The sequence below is a fragment of the Triturus cristatus genome, chromosome 10 (assembly GCF_964204655.1).
Source record: "Triturus cristatus chromosome 10, aTriCri1.1, whole genome shotgun sequence".
NCBI lineage: Eukaryota > Metazoa > Chordata > Amphibia > Caudata > Salamandridae > Triturus > Triturus cristatus.
The window spans coordinates 1150833261-1150847136 of NC_140593.1; the positions used below are offsets into that span (position 1 = coordinate 1150833261).

Below are 13876 nucleotides of genomic sequence, written 5' to 3' on the forward strand. Positions count from 1 at the left end.
CAAACTTGAAAGCGCCTCCTCGAGAAACTATAGAAGGGGTATGACTGCTCCCCCATTGCTCCTCTGGGACAGGCTTCTCAGAGTGTGTGAATGTGATTCCTTGAGGCTGATTCTGTGCCCACCCTCAGAACAGACTGTGGGGCATATCAACAAGGGCGTTATCTCTGCTTTTTTGGCTTTAAAAGCCAAAAAAGCAGACATAAAACTAGCACCCTATCAACAACAGGGTGCTAACATGCAAATTGGCATGTAAGCACCCTTTTACTCTACGCTTCCCCTTGCATCTCTAATAAGATGCAAAGGAGGCGTTCCAGAGTAAAATAATAGGAGAAATGTCGCTAAGCGACATTTCTCCTATTATCAAGAATATCGCTAACCCAGTTAGAGACAAAAAAAGCAGCGCTAACCTCGGTTAACGCTGCTTTTTTACGTCTGGTATTTTTCTGACTTAGCCATGATATCCTATGAAAGGAGGATATCATGGCTAAGTTTGCCTGTCCCTATCAACAAGCTAACGTGAGATTATCGCTGGGTTTCCAGCGATAATCTCACGTTAGCCACTTAGCGTGAGGATTTTTATCGCTATTGAGATAAGCGTTGCTAATAGCACGCTATCTCAGCGATAAAAATCCACGCTAGCCTGCGATAATTATCCTAGCGCTAAGTGCGCTTAGCGATAATTATCGCAGGTTGTTGTTGATATGCCCCTTTATCCCCTCCAGATGGATCTATTGTATGAAAAGATGTTGATCCACCGGCTGGTCAGGACAGCAGTTAACTTGCCCCAGTAAAGTAGTTCAAATCGACTCCAAAGCTAATTAAAGATGACTCTGTAAACTATGACCAAACTCAAAGTACTTGACGGAGAGCAAACATGGCCAGTTCAATATTTTATTTGCACTCCGGACACCTTTGTTTATCTTGGCAAGCGCACTTTAAACTTCCTTCTAGATCCAGCCAATGCGAAGTTCTTACTTTGATGCAGCTTTCACCTATAATGTGATTAGATTAAAGAACTACAGACTTTGACGCCCTACAGACTCTAGTATAGTCAGAAATACATAGGGATATTTCTTTTTGAACACCCAGTAAAATTACAGGATCTGCACAAGCCATAACCAATTCATAAAGGGGCATATCAACAAGGGCTTTATCTCTGCTTTTTTGGCTTTAAAAGCCAAAAAAGCAGACATAAAACTAGCACCCTATCAACAACAGGGTGCTAACATGCAAATTGGCATGTAAGCACCCTTTTACTCTACGCTTCCCCTTGCATCTCTAATAAGATGCAAAGGAGGCATTCCAGAGTAAAATAATAGGAGAAATGTCGCTAAGCGACATTTCTCCTATTATCAAGAAAATCGCTAACCCAGTTAGAGACAAAAAAAGCAGAGCTAACCTCGGTTAACGCTGCTTTTTTACGTCTGGTATTTTTCTGACTTAGCCATGATATCCTATGAAAGGAGGATATCATGGCTAAGTTTGTCTGTCCCTATCAACAATCTAACGTGAGATTATCGCTGGGTTTCCAGCGATAATCTCACGTTAGCCACTTAGCGTGAGGATTTTTATCGCTATTGAGATAAGCGTTGCTAATAGCACGCTATCTCAGCGATAAAAATCCACGCTAGCCGGCGATAATTATCCTAGCGCTAAGTGCGCTTAGCGATAATTATCGCTGGTTGTTGTTGATATGCCCCTTAATGTCCCCCCTGTGCGCAAATAACAGGCAGGCTCAGACAGTTTTTTTTTTTAACGGAGTTTTTTACAGCACAATCTTGATCCGAAGATATCAGAGCTGTTTACACGAGCACCAGTTGCATTACATGAGGACACATTCATTTTTTTAGGCACGGGGAGATTAAGTGATTTGCCCACAATCACAGGATGTTCAGCGTCATTGCCGAGACTCGAATCCGGTTCCCCAGATTTTAGGCCGACCACCATAGCCGTTAGGCCAACTCCTCTCCCCAGCTGTCCCCCTTGCTCTGCCTGCACATGTCTGCACATGCATGTGAACACATGCAACCAGCCCAGAGCCTCTTAGCCCAGCTGCCCTCAACATATATTATTTTGGCAAAATCTTAATGAGTAGCTTTTATTGCTCTACTTATAAATTTCTGAAAGCCTAAATGCTTCAAAAATACCCACATTAGACATTTCAAGGGCATTAGATCCTTCATACTCAACCCAGACTTGGTCTGTAGAGCAGACTGACTCTGCGGCTGCCCACTGCCCCCCTTAGTCCCATTTGGGCATTTCCCCACCCCCACTAATAATGGGGGACTCTAGGAGGAGTACCCTTATCAGATGCGTCACTTCCGGCACGTAGAGGAGGGGGAGGTATTTATGCCTCCCCCGGCCATCTTGGCGTCCTCTTTGCGCCGGATACGCCGTCTGGGAGGTGCATCGGGAGCATCTATCCCACTACCCTTGACGCCATTTACCTTGAGGTCGGATGGTGTCCATTGTCTGGCGTTGGTTCTTCCGCGGGCGAGTCCCTCGCATCAGCATGGTCCTGGTGAGTGCAGGGGTATTGTTAATCCCCTCCCACACAAATTTTTTCCCTTCGGCCCGATCAGAGCAATGACATTAGCGCAGTGGTTAGTGCCGATGTCTCCAAAGACTGTAGTCATGGGTTCGATTCCTGCCATCGCTTAGACGGGATGGTTAAAACAATGAATGCATTTCAGTATAGGGCTATGTGGGGACAGTCGAGGGACACGCCGTGGTCTTCGGGTGCCGCCCTTCGCCAGGACAAAGTTTTGGGAGGGCGTGAAAATCGGCAGTGGTCGTGCTGTTGTTGCTACCGGGCTCGGTGTATTGAGGTCGTGAGGCCTGCAGTGGTAATTGCGAGGGAGTCAAATGTCCCAAACCCTGACCCCTCCCCCCCGCCTCATCAAGTAGGCTGTGGTGGGCCCTGCTCCATTTGCAAATCTTCCAGCCGCACCACAAGATCCGCGGGTTCAGAACCTGCGGTAGGGGTTGTGGTGAGGGAGTGGGCCGGATGCAGGAAAACAGGGGGGCAAGTCTCAGCCTCACGATGCGCAGGCCTGCATAAGCAACAGTACAAGAATGACCATCTTAATCTCCTCGTTCCCCCTCCATGCATGGCACGTTCCGGGAGCGATAATGGTGCGGTAATCCTGGGCCCTTTCCGGTCAGTTTCTCTCACCAGTTGGGACTAGGTTGAAGGTTGGATGGTAGCGCAGCTTGTTAGAGCATGGTGGTACTAAAACAAAGATCGCGGGTTCGGTCCCGTCGCGCCACATCTTTGCGGGGAGTGGTCCAGTGGTAGAGGTTGGCAACAGCCCATGGTTGGTGGGTCACGGGTTTGTATCCCGTTGATAAGGGCACAACGTTCTCACCTCTGAAGCGAGTGAGGGGTATTTGTTGGGCGGGGTTGGTCTCGGCATTCTCTGCTACTCACCCCTCCCCTTTTTAGTAACCTTTACCAAGCTCGCTTGGGTGGGAGAAGGTTACATGCCAGTGGAGCTCTTGCTCGGTCCGGGGGCTTGGACCACACCGTTTCACGACTTGTGTTGAGGAGGGGCACGTCGGCGTAGTCGGTTCGCCCCTCGTGCCTGTCTCTCAGAGTGAGAGGGTGGTGTGCGGGGATGCTGTGTACCCCCTGTGGTTGTCATGGTTGGTGGGACTGGCGCAATTGCCGAGTCGGGTCCCACTGTTCGGCGAGCGAGGGTTACAATAAAAGTCCATTGCCAGCTCTGGTAGGCAGAGCGCCTTGCTGAATGTTTCCCGGTCTGGCTTGCGGCGAGCCGCACGTGTGGTCGCAGGCGCGCTGGCAGTGGCTGCTGGGCGCCGCCAGGGGACTGGCGCTGTCAATAGGTGCGCGTTGCGGGCTTGGCTCAGGGGGATGGGGGCAGCTTTTGGTAGTGTGGTCGACACTCTGCCGGCCGCTTGGCCCGTGACACTCCTTCTGACACGCACTGTATAGTATACCTTGGAGACAGAAGTGTACCCAGCCGGGCACCCGCCGTCTGCTCATAACTCCTGCTCCCACTCATGGTCTGACTGAGCTATCCATGGGTACTGGGTGTCAGGTGCCCGTCGTTGTTTGGGTTCACAGTAGGTCCATGTCTAGTCAGTGGGTGTTTTGTTCTTGTTCCGTGTGAGCTCCGTCTGCGGTGTTGTCACGTGAATATTAGTGCAGAAACAGAGAGTGGTTAAGGGTTTCACACCAGCTCCCTTTTCTGCATGCCAACATCTGAGCGGCCCCCTAGTGTTCGGGGTTGTGCGACAGCAGCCGCGCAAGCCTAGCCAGGTTGGTGGGCCTCAGCAATAGAATTAGATTCAGCCCGACAGCTGGCCCGGGGCATAGAGCAGTCGGGCATGGGCATGTTCCCCCAGCTGGGAACTTCTTTTGGTGAAGCCTCGTTTTCACGTCTGAAAATCTTTCATTGATGGGGCAAGAGATTTGTCAGTTGTTTTACCCGACGTTGCGTTTATTTCCCTGCGAAACAGATGCCCCATGTCGTGTGGGGTCTGGGACTTTTCCGCTGGCTTCCATTGCGATGGGGGGGATTTGCGAGCAAGTTGTGCATGTCCAACTTCCTTCCCAGACGGGAACCCGATGCAGCAGCACATCGTGGCGCTCGGCTGTCTCGAGTTCCAGTAGGTTGCTTGCACGGGAACCATTCCCAGGTGGGGCCTCTGATTCAACACAGGGTGTAAAATAGTGACCGCCACGCACATGGTTGATAACGGTGCTGGGGGCTGGAAACATGAGGGCCAGCGTTGAGGTGGCGGGGTCAGGCACGCAATTTAGGGAGCCAGGATGTTATTTCACTAGGGATTATGGCCTGTTGCGTCATTTCCGAGCAGCTCTGGCAGAGCTAGAAGCAGGCAATGCCACATGTTTTAGGCGAGCATTCTCTTCAGATCAGCTATTATGGGCATACCCTCCCGCTCAGTCATGATTATATGGTGGAAATCACATTTGTGTTTTGGGGGCATCACTGCTCCGGTTTCTCAACGCCACGCATTGTACTCTTCAACGGTGATGTGCATATTTGTTAGCCTTCAACGGATGTGTTCGTTCGCTATAATTTCGCCCAACCGGCAAGTGATTGCTTTTATGGGAATCCAACGCGGCGCTTGGCCCTAGGATTGTCGGCAGTGGTCCAAGTGCACCATGTGCGCACTGGTGGTACACTGGTGCCTTTTACCCTGGACATGCAAATGCAGGTTCCTTTGCTCTAGGTCAGGCTGGCCATTGGGCCCTGTTGAGGCATGTTTTGGTTCGTTGCAGCACAAGCTGTGTTGCAGTGTTCAGTCGCGGCAGATTATCCTCGCTGGCTCCGCTGACTGCAATCGGGGTTCTGCCTGGCTTGGGTGCATACCCTCGCCAACCAGAAACTCCATATACAATATTGTTAGACAATGCCCAGGAGTGGTTTGCGGTCCTGTTGCAACTGCCCCACTGGTGAACACAAAGCCCTATCATATCCCTGCGTCTGGCTGCAATTCTAATGAACGACAGTCCCTCAGCGTCTTGACCAGCACTGCCTGGGTATGGCAGGACATGCAGTCAGTCTGGGTGAGGATGGCCCCCCTGAGGTGAAGATAGAGCTCAAGACACGAATTGTACCCCGGGATAAAAGTGCAAGGGCTGAGAGTGTGCCTACCTGAAAAGGGGATTGAAAGCACAGTATAATTGAGAATAGACATCGAAGCGTGCTTGCCGGAGCCTGGGACAGACGTGTTTCGGGCTCTGTGCGTCCTGTGGCTGTGTTTTTCACGGTGCGTCACCTAAGGGTAAGAGGACTAGAGGACATTGCTGCCCTGCACCATATAAGTACCCTCCGGTGTTCCCTATTTAATGGGTTTGTCCTGTAATGATTTAAAAGGCGCACCTTGGGCCTCGCCTTTGGTATCATGCTTGCACTTGTATAAGGGCGCCGCTCCATTTTTAAGGTCGTTGTTGTTGGCTATGCTCTCGCCGGGTGGGCCTGCTTGTGTGCCCTGAAGGGGCAATGTTCCTAGCGGTGAGCTGTGCGCGCCTGCTGCCTTGCGTTTGGTATATATTTTGGTTAGCTTGTCGCTGGTGCAGGACAGGTATGATGCTCTGGTTCATGACATGCTCGCCGCCTATGTGATGGTCTGTGGCAGGGAGCTGTATCCCTGTAGCGTGGTATCAGTCAGCTGGTGCCCCTATGTCAATAACCCCTGTGAAGTTATTGAGTTTGACTTCTCTTGAGGCCCCTGGCAGTGCCTTTGGGGCGGGCTGCCCTGCCTCTGTGTGCTTGAGGCATGCATGACTGAGTGAGATGCAACGGGGGAGCAGAAAAGAGTGGCACACTTGCTTTTCCCCGGAATTCTTATTCATGAGCCTCAGTAGCGAGAATGATCATGCCAACAGTGACAAGGAAATCATTTATGACTCTTGACTCAGCTTATTGGCAAAGAGAGGGTGGCAATGTCTAGTGACGACGTAGAGTGGACAGTCTGTCGAATGGGTTACCACGCGTGGGTGGCGTGAGGGCACCCAGGAGCCTGATTTCAAGAAATGGACACCTAGAACGCTCGCCTGTTTGTTACACAAGTCTGGCATTGTTCGGTTCTCTGTTTGGGAAGGCAAATTATGGGTCTTTCCACACTCTGGGGGGATTATACAGCCAAGGGCCACCAGTCACGTATTTGACCAAGCTGCATGCACTTATGCCTCAGGCTTTAGAGGAGGCAGTCTTGTAGTGCGGCCCCTGCTGTTCAGCTGCTGGCGTTCTAGCGCCGCTAGACAATTTAAGGGTCTTATCTGAGATGTCCAGGGGGCATCATACCTTGGCTCTCGGCTCACCCCGGGCAGAGTTTGGGACGATCTCTGCGGTGTGAATGGACTGGTTTGGAGCAGCAGCGCGGGGTGTTTTGATGCAGCTTTATGCCTGGCCGTGAGGCTTGTCCTGCGCCGCAGTCTGCTATACATGGGGTGAGTGGATGTGGTTGATGACCAGAACAGCCGACCAAGAGCTCAGAGACTATTGGCAGCTGACCAATGAAATCAACGTGTGCAGGGCTTCGAACCTGAGGAGTGAAATCTTAGTCTTTTTCAACCGGCACATTGGCTAGCTACTGTATTAGTGACTGACTTAGTGTCAGTGACACTTGTTTGTTTTGGGCTTTACCCCAGTCATCACCGGCATTTCTACTGGCTGTTCTGCATGATGCGCCCGGGCGCTGCTAGGCACACGAGGTGGTAATTCTAATCGCAGAGGGTCTGTGTGTCCGTGCGTTATATGAGATAGGTGATGCCTCAGTTGGGCATGAGGTACTTATGATATGCGCCCTGCTACAAGTGTTAGTAGGATACACTGCTGATTGAGTGGATGCATAAGGTGTTATGCTATTTACAGTTCCTAGCTGCAACTACAGGGTTGTGTTAACTGAGCTGTAGGATGGTGGTCCGATTGACCCAATGAGTTAGGTAATCCCTGTGATGTCATGATGAGGTTGATAGAACAGGGTGATAGGGGCAGATGGTAGTAAGTTTCTCTTGGATGGACGATACAATGGGTAATTAAAATAGCCTGGTATGGAGTCTCTTCTGTAAGGTGCATAGTGTGGGAATGCGGTTGGCACATTACATTTGCCTCTAGGATAAGCTGGTATCTCTGCCTAACCACCTACGTGGTGGGCAGGTGTCAGCTTAAGTGTGTACTTTCTTCTCCTGACTCGAGAGGCGGGTTCAGCCAGGCTTCGGTGCATACCCTAACCAACCAGAAACTCTATTTACATTGTTGGTAGAGAATGCCTAGGAGTTGTTTGCAGTCCATTCGTAGCCGCCCCACAGGGAGAATGTTTTAGGCCACTAGGTTTGTTGAAGGCTCTGGTTTGGGAGCCTGGTGAAGAGCTAAGGGCAGGCTAGTATGTCTCGGTCTTTTGCCGCACCGTTGAGTCCCAGCCATGAGCGGATTGTATCAGGGAGAGCTGGGTGTGGGTCAGGAAGCGCCAGGCATCAGTAGCACTGAGCGGCTTACAGACAGAGGTGGTACCCTATCCAAAGGGCATCGGGTGGATTAGAGCCCTACTCCGAGGCACCGCCTTCCAATGGAAAAAATTGTCTAGCGGGCTGAGCTGAGCGTTTTTGCAGGCGTAAGTAACCGTATCAGCTACCAGTCCAAGCATGCTTCTGTCACTAATTTACTCAGATAACTGGGACAGGAAGTAAGGCGGGCCGGATAACTTTCTTCTACCTGCATTGGCACATCTTGTCAGGAGTAATTGTCAAAGGGATTGCACTTCAGCCGGGTAGAGTTGCACTCATCCGCACCAAGCAGATTGTGTAAGATCACCCTGGGCCGCATTTACACAGCCCAGTATTAGGCCAGCGTGGTTGTCAGTACCATTAATTATTACATTTAAGTAAACAGGACGTGTGACCGTGGGTTACGACAGCAAAAGTTTGGGGATAGCTAGACCCCACCCATTGTCTAGATGTGGGTTTAATTAGTTGGAGTTGGCACTCTTGTTTGAACAGGGGTTCGAGGCTACATGAGGGCATCACCGCGTCTCAGACCGAACACGGGCTTTGTGTGTTTCCCAGGGGACAGCAATTGAAGGCAAGGCTCTTTCCAAATCTGGCACCAGAACACAAGGTAGTCAGGGCCAACTTGTCCGTTGGGTGACTTGTGCAGGCACCTGTGTAGCCATCACTCGGGGGGGGGGGGAGTTGTCTCAAATAGAGGGCACAATGCATATATTGTTTCAAACCAGATTCAACATCATTAATGTGTTCACCAGGGTCTAGCAATCAAAGAAGGCTGTGCAATCACCTGGCAAACGGTGCAGATTAAGTGCACTCTAGAACCAAGGTTAGGTGACACAGGAGTGTGACCCAAGATACACAGGTGGTGGAATGGCAACGCAGGATTTTCAGCTTATGCTGGGTAGGAGGTTCCGTATCACCAACTAGCAGGGTGCCATGTGGCATAAACCAGTAAATATGTGTAAGAAGGACATAGATACAGGTCAGGAGAGGTTCGTCTAAGGTAGTACGTATTGCCAGGCATGGTTAACAACCCATCCACACCAGTTGGATAGTCACCAACTGACACCGGGAACCTCGGATCCTAATAGGATCATTGGAAGATACACACGATTCTGTGGTCTCGTGGGGTATGTTAGTCCCACCCTGAAGTGTAGAAGGCAATAGAACTGCACATGCCACTATTGTGGGGGTGACAGATGCAGCAATTTGATCCCTGCCAAAGCAAACCAAGGTCCTTATGGCCAGACGCACAACATACAACGTTCACCCTTGCCTCACTGAAGGTAGTCTGTTAGCAGAGGTATAGAACGGGACGGCTTGCGCCAGGGTGCGGATACTGCATGGGCAACACAGCAGATAGGCTGCTGCCAGACGAGGGTGCTTGTGGGCTGGGAGGCCAGGCAATGTAGCAGAGCCAATCCTAAGGACCCCCCTCCCCCACCGAATGGCCTGCGAATGCGAGTTCAGTGGGTTTTGCAATGTCGTAGATATTTTCCCGCCCATACAAGGGCAGAAGGGTACATTGCAGGAAACTGCATAAATAGAGTGGGGGCAAGACCTATAGAGCATCAGGGATCTCAGCTGGTTAGCAGGTACGTTGGCATCTGTGATAGAACGTTAGTCATGCAAGTCTAGTAGTAGGCGTAAGTTCTCTCCAAATTGTTGTTGTGACTGCAATAGGATGCGCTAGGCGGAAAACAGTCTTGTTCGCTATGGATTATTATAGAGAAGGTATGTGCACATGTCGGGTCAACCTCAACTAGGAGGTGCACCCTGCTCCCAGGTCGGGCTACGGGTCGCTTCAGTGATGCACAAAATGCCCCGTCCACATAGCCAAGTATATAGGCTGGTTGTGGAAGCGGTCCTATAAACGAGTGGGCTGCGGTTCCATTGAACCAGGTGATAGGATGCACATAAGGCTAGAGAGCTGCAACTACAGGGTACAGGAGGTGGGAGCCACTTCAGCTTGAAGGAAGATAGCGATTTTAAGAGTAGAGCCCCCTCCTGGGAGGCCATCACATCCTTGCAGGGCATGCGAGGCACTGGTCCTTTCCCAGAGAAGCATAAACCGCTCCATGCGCAAATTCGCAGAGCAAGGGGCTTTGGCTTCATCAGGCATGAGCCATGTCTGGCGAACACCAAAGGTTATTTTACAAAGTTGGGGTGCACTTGGCACAGGTGGGCTTGGATCTGTTCCTACTGGACATGAAGATGGCCCGTGAAGTTGCAGGTTGCAGTGAGAAAGGAACTGTTTTGGTGGGGGGGCGGGGCACTTTAGGCAACGGTGGCCGCCTCCAGAGCTGTGGCGGAGTTACAGGGCGATCTGGAAGCATATGGGTACAGAAAGGTTACCTCTGCAAGAGCACAATAGGAGTGCCAGAGCCAAATCACAGGAACCTCGTGTGGAGGGTCCTGGAACAACTACATCGGCGCCCCGTTAGTCCTTCGTGCGGTTGTGGGCCTGAACAACCGGGGGTTTGCCTTGCTACGCTCCGCCCTGAAATGGGCGTGAGTAATAAGGGACCAATGTGTCACGTGATCCAGTAAGGGGATCACCCCCCATAAGGGTAGCGCTGATTGGTTTCTCCACAGTGCTTGGCTCATCAGGCGGGCAGGGCAGCATAGGTTGGTACAGCTGCCTGCCCTTGGATCGCCCGTAAGATAACCCACCATATTGCATACTTTTGTATGGAATAAACCTGCAGCAATATTTTCCCAAACAAAAGTTGTGTTGTGTATTTATTTATACATGCATACTCTGTTGTGGTAAGGGTGGGGTGGGATGCCATAATGGGACTATGCGGCTGCCCGCGGCGCCCGCAGGGGGCCACCCTAAACGGGCGGCCCCCCCTTAGTCCCATTTGGGCATTTCCCCACCCCCACTAATAATGGGGGACTCTAGGAGGAGTCCCCTTATCAGACGTGTCACTTCCGACACGTAGAGGAGGGGGAGGTATTTATGCCTCCCCCGGCCATCTTGGCATCCTCTTTGCACCGGACACGCCGTCTCCCACCCTACCGCTTACCCGGCGTGGGGTTGGCAGGTGAAGTACATAGGATGTTGTAATTTTTCCTTGTCGTTGCAGGCGGAGTTACAGGGCGATCTGGAAGCATATGGGTACAGAAAGGTTACCTCTGCAAGAGCACAATAGGAGTGCCAGAGCCAAATCACAGGAACCTCGTGTGGAGGGTCCTGGAACAACTACGTCGGCGCCCCGTTAGTCCTTCGTGCGGCTGTGGGCCTGATCAACCGGGGGTTTGCCTTGCTACGCTCCGCCCTGAAAGGGGCGTGAGTAATAAGGGACCAATGTGTCACGTGATCCAGTAAGGGGATCACCCCCCATAAGGGTAGCGCTGATTGGTTTCTCCACAGTGCTTGGCTCATCAGGCGGGCAGGGCAGCATAGGTTGGTACAGCTGCCTGCCCTTGGATCGCCCGTAAGATAACCCACCATATGGCATACTTTTGTATGGAATAAACCTGCAGCAATATTTTCCCAAACAAAAGTTGTGTTGTGTATTTATTTATGCATGCATACTCTGTTGAGGTAAGGGTGGGGTGTGATGCCATAATGGGACCATGGTTTTAGCCATCATGCACTTTTAAGGTGAACATATGTGTTTGTTTTGCAGAAACTGCATGGCGCCCATGTTTATGGATTTCACAATGGTGGAACGGACAAGAAGCTTCTCGAACCCCGCGGGCTCAGCTCAGCTTCAGAAGCCAAGGCCCTGGGAAGAGAACAGCGTCATCTTTCAGGTGCTCAATTAAGATCAATTTTTACGTGGAGTGGATCAACCTCTGCAACTGGGAGACTTCTAATATGCCAATAAAATCAATTTCTCAGCTTCTCGCAGTCGATATCCCTCCGCCGCAGGCATTCAGCAGTTGAATTAATTACGCATAATTAGATTTTTTGTGCCAGCAGACTTTATTAAGATGTGTTTCTTGAGTCTTGCCTCTTTGAGGTCCTGGAGAATCAGAAAGTTGTTGCGATACATGCGCTATCGCCTAACGAATGGGCAATTACTGGTATGTAATTATGACCTGGAAATTACAAGGCGCTCAGGAGCTCATCGTCGCTGTCTCCTGTTTTTGTATTGATTATGCTGCTCGTACAATGAGAGAGCCACGGAGAAACAAACAGGCTGCGCTCTTTGTGAGGGATTCAGAATCATTAATGAGCTTGCAAAATTAGTGACGCCATTTTGGTTAAGAGTCCGGATAGTGAGATGATCACATGAATGTTGAATGAAGCCGAGGCCCGCCATTTAACGCTATGCGACAAAGAGTAGAAACAGAATGCAAATGAACCCAAAGACCAAGAGAACAACGGCACTGCATAGACAGCCAAGGAGCACAATGGGAGGTCTCACAAGGCAACACCTGTAGACAGTTATGCATTGCCACTCTTGCGAAGCTACGCAACTTGTAGAAAATCCAAAATGGAGCACACAATATTGACAACAGTAAAACAAAGAATCTCAGTTTTGGAGAATTACCAAAACATTTAATAAATAACCCTTTCTTGAAATTCAGCAATTTATTTTGTGTAGAAATATCACAGTTGCATCAATTCCCAGTTTTTTGTGAAAATGTATAGAAAAAGTATGGACTTCTTGTAATTACCTTCTTTTAGGATGAGTTTGGGAAATTAAAGACCTAAAAGGAACAAGCTAAATAGTTTTCACAAAAATGGCTGTGGTAGTCTGCTTTCTAGTTCTATTGTACTGGAGAAGTAGTACAGAACCCACATTCCTGGTGGACGAGAAGGGAGGACAAAATAGCAAGACCCAACTACAAAAAATATAAGGCACATCAAAGGAATAAATGGGACCAAGGCCAGGATGAAGAAACCAATTAGGGGAATGGGCAATGGAAATGAGGATGACATGGAGAAAAAACTGAAGAACTAAGGCGTCTATTAGGAAGGCGGTCGGATGGCCGCCGCCGGGCCAGCAGTGGTCATCCGCCCATGATCGAAACCCAGAAAACCGCCGGTCCCATTAGCATGGCGCTGATGATCACGGCTGTGAGATTTTCCGCCCGCCACTTTTCTGCAGGTAGCAGTCCGCAAGCTTGCCTGGCGGGCGGAGCTGGATCGCTAAAATGGTGCCGGTGCGGGGTCAGGCTCCGCCGGCATGATTAAGATGCCGGCGGTAGCCAGCCATTCTGCGGCAGTGGAACGGCCATGGAAAGGCATGCGGAGAATGTCTGCCAGGGCCCATTGCGGGCCTCCAATGTGTTTGGGGGGGTGTGGGTGCACTGGGTGGGTACCCATGGTACCCCCTACATGTCCCTGTACCAGGTGGCAGGCACTGTGCAGTGCCTGCCACGCAGTGCAGGGATATGCTGGACATGCTTATTTGGACATCGCGGCGGTGCTGCTGGCAGCAGCAACCGCCGCAATGTTAAATGCCGCAATCATATCGCCGCGGTCGGATTTGGACTGCGGGGCATACTAATTGGATCGACGGTTATGCCGCGGTCCTAGTGGGTGGTGTTTTCCCGCTTCCATGGCGGTCGGAGTGATTTCCCGACCGCCATCCTAATAGACCCCTTAATGATGTGAAAGAGTCATGTGGTGGAGCTAATGATTGTTGAGATACAGGAAGAAGCCACCTCCATTTTCCAGAAGAAAATGCAATAGAGGAGAGACAGGAATAGGGAAAAATAGAAGAGTATATCAGGGTTCCACAAAACCGCAAAAAACGTTGGTGGTATGTCCCAATGCTATTTTGCAAGTCACAGACTCGCAAAATAGCGTTTGCGACTAGCTATTAAAAAGGGGAGTGCCAAGGGCGTCCCTTCCTAATAGTGAGCCCAAATGGTATGTCCCATTGTTTTGCGACTGCATTGGCGGTCGCAAAACAC

General features: G+C 50.6%; 1 long non-coding RNA gene across 2 annotated transcripts in view; it reads left to right on the forward strand.

Moving 5' to 3' along the window:
* The window catches only part of LOC146796791 (uncharacterized), a 280965-nt gene extending 268761 nt beyond the window's left edge, over positions 1-12204 (forward strand). For both annotated transcript variants that reach the window (XR_014969953.1, XR_014969954.1), the window contains exon 4: positions 11635-12204. This is a non-coding gene — a long non-coding RNA (uncharacterized LOC146796791). The remainder of the gene's footprint in view (positions 1-11634) is intronic.
* Positions 12205-13876: the final 1672 nt, after the last annotated feature.